The following is an 8,119-nucleotide window of genomic DNA, read 5'->3' as shown; positions in this document are numbered from 1 at the left end:
GCACCAGTTTGTGAATGGGGAGGTAAATTTATCACGACTTTGGCTGCGATAAAGTGTCGTTCATTTGATGATAGTTCCTTGTGAATATGCCCCTTAGAGCGAACAAAGCAAACATAATATTGTCATATTTTATCAATGCGTTAATAACTTCTGCCATTTCTTGCACACCAAAATATTGCAAACCGTCTTTAATTTAATACCAACACACTTTATTTAATGCAAAGATTACAGATTATGTGTTTGTATTTATCATACTTCTGACAGCGATCTAAACCCAAGGTTTCTGCTCATTCTGTCATGTTGCTTCCACTAAAATGTGTGTGTACGATTTTCTCTGCAGGGTACATTTAATAATAAGTAAATGTTGTTTAATAAGTTGAGGGAGAGCCTGTAACAGTGAGGGGCTGCTCATGGACCCTGTGCCACTATTGATGTCTGGGTTCTGCTCAACATCCTGTTGTGATACATAATAAGCAAGGGCACTGCTCAACATGGACATATGACAATGCAATGCATGCCTTCACAATGCATGCCTTTACCACGCATCATTTACCACGCAATGTCTTAAAAACACAAAGATTTTACCATGCATGCCTTTACAATGCAAGATAAGTATATGATAAATGAAACCCATATATTTATATATATGTGTGTGTGTGTGTGTGTGTGTGTGTGTGTGTGTGTATATATATATATATATATATATATATATATATCAAAGAAACTTCCCAAAGTGCAATGGCGCACATCTGCAGGAACGGACAACTTCACTCGCCGATGCTTTCAAATCTTGTTTATTTGTATTGTGTGCCTAGTCCATGACGCGTTTCGAGCCACTCGGCCCTTGCTCACATGACAACGTTACGTGCAATAATATTGTATTTATAGAAAAAACACCAACCACCACCTGAAAGTAATCGAATGGCATTACTAAAGGAAACAGAAGAAATACTATATCGTATTAGTTCAAAGGAAAGGCCATTAGCTGTCATAATCCAGGCATGATTTTTTAAAATAAACATAATTCTTTGCAATACGTAATCGTTAAATCTAATAAGTTATGCATAATCAGAATTAATCAGAAAAATTTGTCAGTCAAAATGCATATGCCCATACTAGTAGTACAATTGCTAGTCACGTGATCACAAACTTTAGGTAATGCTGCAACATTGGATCTGTCCTTAAATAAACAAATATATACAATGTATCAAGTTATCTACAAAAACAACTCATAGAATTTCAATAAGGACAAAATGAGAGAACAATTAAATAAAAGGAAAAAGCTCTCAATGGATCTTTAGCAAAACACGATAAAGGTAAATGAAAATTCGCGATACTGGGTACCAATACCCCTATTAACGAACATAGTGGTGACTCAACTGGCTAGTTGATGGATAAAGTGCTATGTGTATTGGGAATAAAGCATCTGGATTTTATTCAACTGAAATGAATCTGGGAACGATATACTGATATGTGAATAGTCCTGGATTTATATTATGATCATGTGCCTTAATACTAATGCCAATAATAAGTGCTCAGTGCTGGAGTATGTGAAAGAAGTGGGTAAGAAAAACCCACATATTAAAATATGTCGTCTTGGTATCAGCCTTGTAAGTCCCCAATATCTCGAGTAGAAATGGGCTATGACAAAATTTATCACCATACATGGTATAAGTACCCAAGGCTGATGACTAAATGCAGGGATCCCCCTTAAAAACAAACCCATAATGTGGGTTGGACCAAACGGAGACACACCGTGAGATAGCTCCTGTATTACATTGATCAGAGAACACTTTGTGAGTATGAACTGCACCCAAGTGTAGAATCGTATAGCTCAACATCCTAGTATTGACATGACAGATTGCTATGTCTCTAACTATAAGCCAGGTAATCATTACAGAAAATGGTGCATATCCTCGCCTGTATTGAGACCTTGGGGATATTTGGTATCGATCTCGATAATATATCGAGATTCCAGTTGTCGTAATCGCTTTTCGCGATTGCCTCCCCTTTTCTGACTTGGTACAGAATCAAGGACACAGTATTTGAGGCAGTTTAAGTTGTTGTCATGTACCATTTTAAAATGTCTGTCCACTGGGTATGCAGGATCAGAGTTAACGATGGCTCGTAAGTGCTGTAATATACGAGCATGGACCGGCAGCTTAGTGCTGCCGATATATTTGAGACCACAGGTGCATTGTAGCATATAGACCGCATATTCCGTTCTGCAGGTGTAATGCCCTTTGATGGGGTAATTTTCCATTGAAAAAGCAGTGGTATAGCTGGTGGTGGTTATCCCAAATTTGCAGGCCCGGCAGGAGCTGCATTTATAGAAACCCTGTTTGGGAGATAACCAACTGCTTTTGGTTGTGAGTTCCGGACTAGATCTAACTAAGTCACTGTGCATGGAGTAAGCTTTCCGGAAAGTGATGGTAGGCCTGATGGGAAGGACCTGCTTAAGAGTAGCATCGGTCAAGACAATAGGCCATTGTTTATAAACAATGGTCTTGATGTCTTTGGCTTGTTTGCTATATGTGGTTATAAGCCTACAAGCAGTTTGATTGCACTGTGTATCAGAAGATAGCAATGGTGTGGGTGTGTTTGAAGACTGTGCAGAGTTACTCAAGAGTAGAAGTCTATTTTTACTATTGGCCTTGTCTTTGGCTGATTTGAGTTTAGTGGGATTATATCCTCTTTCTAAGAACCTCAAAGTGGCGTCTTCCTGATGGCGATCTAAAACTAATGGGTTGCTGCAAGCCCTGCGTATGCGAAGATATTCTCCATACGGGAGACTGGTGATGGTGTGGGCAGGGTGGAAACTATTGGCATGCAAAATGCTGTTGCCAGCTGAGGGCTTGCGATGTTGTCTTGTGCAGCTGTGTGTACTGTGCCAGTCATGTACCTGGACTCTGTTTCAGGTGACGGCTCTGACTCAGATGTGTGACCTGGTGAACTGCAATACATACCGGCACGTGGTTGGAGACACACCGGTGACAGCAGGTGAGCAGTGTGGCCAGGGTGTGCAGGGGCGGCACTCTCTCTCTCTCTCTCTCTCGCTCTCTCTCTCTCCCTCTCTTCTTCTCTCTCTCTCTCTCTCTCTCTCTCTCTCTCTCTTCTTCTCTCTCTCTCCATCGCTATCTCTGTCCTTTGAGGTGCGCAGGACACACCTTCTCATCATGTTTTTTGTCTTGCAGGCTGGGACCTACAGATTGTCCCGAGGGGAGCGGCCATGTGTATTCATTTCAATTCAGTGTTAATTTAAATAAAGTTTCATTTGTTGCTTCGACAGTGAATGTGTGCTGCTCATCTTTGTGTTGAAACATGCATGTCACCAGTTGTGATTTTGCGACGTCAGGCGGATTATTTTGTACATGTTTAGGTGTAGCTGATGTGGCATGTCTTTGGTCGGGGGAGCTAGAGAGGGGTGGTCCTGGCGGTGGTGGCGGTGGGTGTTGTGGCCCTCTTGGGTGTCCGGGCAGCATGATGGGTGGTTCTATGGCATCTGTTGCTCTTCCGATGTGGCCCTTGGCTGTGCTCCTTTTTGTGGTGCAGGCTGCCGTCCGACTTTACACCAGGTCAGAGCAGGTTTCCTGGTGCTAACATGCCTTATCGCATGTTTTGTATTTTTATCCCAGATCTGGCTGGTTGTTGAGAATGTTGAGGTGTGATGTTGTCGTGGCTTTTGGCACGGGAATGCCCACTCTGCATCTCATTAGCGATAGTTGCAGGGGGCCTCTGTGGCGATGTTTTTTGCGGCTGCTATCGCAGGAAAACTGGTTCTGTGGGCTGTTAGCACCAGTTTGTGAATGGGGAGGTAAATTTATCACGACTTTGGCTGCGATAAAGTGTCGTTCATTTGATGATAGTTCCTTGTGAATATGCCCCTTAGAGCGAACAAAGCAAACATAATATTGTCATATTTTATCAATGCGTTAATAACTTCTGCCATTTCTTGCACACCAAAATATTGCAAACCGTCTTTAATTTAACACCAACACACTTTATTTAATGCAAAGATTACAGATTATGTGTTTGTATTTATCATACTTCTGACAGCGATCTAAACCCAAGGTTTCTGCTCATTCTGTCATGTTGCTTCCACTAAAATGTGTGTGTACGATTTTCTCTGCAGGGTACATTTAATAATAAGTAAATGTTGTTTAATAAGTTGAGGGAGAGCCTGTAACAGTGAGGGGCTGCTCATGGACCCTGTGCCACTATTGATGTCTGGGTTCTGCTCAACATCCTGTTGTGATACATAATAAGCAAGGGCACTGCTCAACATGGACATATGACAATGCAACGCATGCCTTCACAATGCATGCCTTTACCACGCATCATTTACCACGCAATGTCTTAAAAACACAAAGATTTTACCATGCATGCCTTTACAATGCAAGATAAGTATATGATAAATGAAACCCATATATTTATATATATGTGTGTGTGTGTGTGTGTGTGTGTGTGTATATATATATATATATATATATATATATATGTATATATATTCACTAAAAAAACATAGGTTTCACACACGTTATAGTTAGGAATTAGCATTTAAAAAACCTTGCAAATTCACTGAAAAAAACATAGGTTTCACACATTTATAGTTAGCTGGACATTTCACTCGTAAAAAACCATTGAAATTCCCCCGTTATAGTTAGTTCAACTAACTATAACTCGCGCGACTGCAATCCACTGCTGATGACGTCGCATATGTATTCACTAAGATACTGTTAATAAGTCAGTTATACAATTAATTTTACAACAAAAACCATCCATTTAGACACTTATTTACCCATTTATTCTTCCATTAACCTTTAGATATACATATATAAAACATTTTTTTTTTCAGAAAGACACATATTCACTGGATGATGTCATCAGTGATGTCATTTGAGATGTCATGAGTGATGTCATGAGTGATGTCACTGACCATGTCGTGAGTGATGTAATATGCGACGTTATCAGCAGTGGATTGCGGTCGCGCGAGTTATAGTTAGCTGAACTAACTATAACGGGGGAATTTCAATGGTTTTTTACGAGTGAAATGTCCAGCTAACTATAACATGTGTGAAACCTATGGTTTTTTTAGTGAATTTGTAAGGTTTTTTAAATGCTAATTTATGTATGTATTATTATATTTTTTATATATTTATTTTACAATAAACTACCTATGTATATAGTTATAGATTGACTGTATCCTTTAATATGGAATGGCTCAGCTCTTTTATTTTGAATTTGGATAAAAATGAACAGCATAGTTAACATCTTCTCTAAACTTATAAACAGTTTAAAATGTGTTTTTTTTTAAGGGTTTTTCACCCTTCGGGGTCCTTCAGGGACGCCCTGACAAAGGCTAGGGGGTCAGGAACTCTCTACCCTGCCCCCTTTTCACGTTCTCCACCTTTCTTTTTCACTGCCACACACAAAATGGCGTCCGACACTTCCTGATTTCGACCGATTCGAATGTTGACTGACATCTAACCACCAATCAGAATTACGCTCGCGCACATTTGGTGCACGCACGGTGCGCGCATATAGATATTTATGTACTTTTAACTGCAATTTTCTCAGGAACTACTGAACAGATTGACACCATATATGCAAAAGGCACATGCCTGACCTAAGGACTACCTCTTTGCCAAATTTCAAGTAATTCTGTTCAGCCGTTCGGGCTGTACCTTCGACTAAAGGTCCTATGGGAAAATGCATGGGGAAAACGCGTTTTGGGACCCCCCTTTTTTCTCAGCCCCCGCTTGACGAATCACCCCGAGACTTTCAGGGTAGGAGCTGAGCGAAGCGCCCCATTAGTTTTGAAAATTTTGCGAGGATTCGTCAACCGGTGCCAAAGTTATTCAAAATAGAATTTTCAGATTTCCTATGGGAACTCGGTCCTAACTATAACTATCTCCTGGCGGCCGCCAGTATATATATATATATATATATATATATATATATATTTATATATATATTCACTGAAAAAACCATAGGTTTCACACACGTTATAGTTAGGAATTAGCATTTAAAAAACCTTAGAAATTCAGTGAAAAAACCATAGGTTTCACACATGTTATAGTTAGCTGGACATTTTACTCGTAACAAACCAATGAAATTGCCCCGTTATAGTTAGTTCAGCTAACTATAACTCGCGCGCCCGCAATGCACTGCTGATGACGTCACATATTACATCACTCATGACATGGTCAGTGACATCACTCATGACATCACTGATGACATCTCAAATGACATCACTGATGACATCACTGATGACATCATCCAGTGAATGTGTGTTTTTCTGAAAATTAAATATGTTTTATATATGTGTATCTCAAGGTCGATGGAAGAATAAATGGGTATATAAGTGTCTAAATGGATGATTTGTTTTTGAAAAATTGATTGTGTTACTGACTGATTAAGTGTATCTCTCACTTTGTGTATAAGTGGCTGCATGGGTTGGTGAGTAGCTACATGGGTGTCTATATAGGTTATTAGTTGTTTTTTTGAGTATCAGTCTGAGTGTCTGTATGGTACGGTGGGGGGTATTACGTAGTGCATAGATGCATGAATGAGTGACTCACTGTTTGTATGTGTTGAAGACAGCATGTGTGCAGGACTGTATGTGTGGATGAGTGTGTGTATGGGTGTGTTATTGAGTGAATGACTGTCTCAATAGTGTCTTCAGGAGTAACTACATATGTTTTTAACTAGTATATGTGACTATTGGTGTATATATGTGAGTATATGTGAGAGGGAGAGATTGAAAGAGTTCCTGTATGAATAAGTATGTGTTTCTATAAGTGATTGTTTAAAAGACTAAGTATGTGTAAGTTTCCGTAGAAGTAAGTATGGTGGTGTGTGTATTACTGTATATGCAAGTAAATGTATGTTTTATTCTTTATTAGCATGAGTGACTATGTGTGTGAGTAACTCTATGGATGAGTGGCATTGTGTAACAGGATGTATAGATGTATGAGTACATATGATGAGTGAGTACATGTATGAGTGACTGTATAGGACTGTTGGTGAATGAGTGGATGTGTATGTGGATCTTAGAATTACTGAAGAGGTTGTTGTAACTGGTATTGGTATGTCCATTGTTTTGAAATTTTTAGTCTCTATTTTTGAATGTGTGTATCAAAGCTTATATTAAGGTGAGAGGAGGTCTGCCACTCTATCACAAGGATGATGTCATCAGTGATGTCATCAGTGATGTCATTTGAGATGTCATCAGTGATGTCATGAGTGATGTCACTGACCATGTCATGAGTGATGTAATATGTGACGTCATCAGCAGTGCATTGCGGGCGCGCGAGTTATAGTTAGCTGAACTAACTATAACGGGGCAATTTCATTGGTTTGTTACGAGTAAAATGTCCAGCTAACTATAACATGTGTGAAACCTATGGTTTTTTCACTGAATTTCTAAGGTTTTTTAAATGCTAATTCCTAACTATAACGTGTGTGAAACCTATGGTTTTTTCAGTGAATTTCTAAGGTTTTTTAAATGCTAATTCCTAACTATAACGTGTGTGAAACCCATGGTTTTTTCAGTGAATTTGAAAGGTTTTTTAAATGCTAATTCCTAAATATAACGTGTGTGAAACCCATGGTTTTTTCAGTGAATTTGCAAGGTTTTTTAAATGCTATTTTTTTTTTTATTCTTCATTTTTTTCAAACATATTTTTAATTTAATTTTCTTATCTTTTATAAAGACTATGCTTAAATTTTTAAAATCCTTAAATATTTTTTTTATATATATTTTTTAAAATAAACATGTAAAATTTATTTCCAGTTTTTTTTTTTTTTTTTTTTTTTTTTTTTATAGTACGCGTACCGTAAGCTCACGGTAAGCGTACGGTTTACGCAACGCCCGTAATCTATCTACGCTGCATGCGTATAGTTCCGTACTTTGCGTAGCCGCGCGTACTGCGCGTGGGACACGTGCGCGCTTACGCAACACGCGCACGTTACGCGGAAGTGCCGGGGAGTGACTGTTATGCGCATGCGCGCAAGCGCGTGTCTTTTTTACGCGCACGCGTACTTTTTGCCGTAAGCGTACCGTAAGCGTACCGTAAGCGTACGGTAGGTCATGTGATCTTGAAACACAACTTTTGAT

This window comes from Triturus cristatus, chromosome 1_2 (assembly GCF_964204655.1).
Source record: "Triturus cristatus chromosome 1_2, aTriCri1.1, whole genome shotgun sequence".
In the NCBI taxonomy this organism is placed as follows: domain Eukaryota; kingdom Metazoa; phylum Chordata; class Amphibia; order Caudata; family Salamandridae; genus Triturus; species Triturus cristatus.
Note: the sequence above shows the minus strand (reverse complement) of the source record.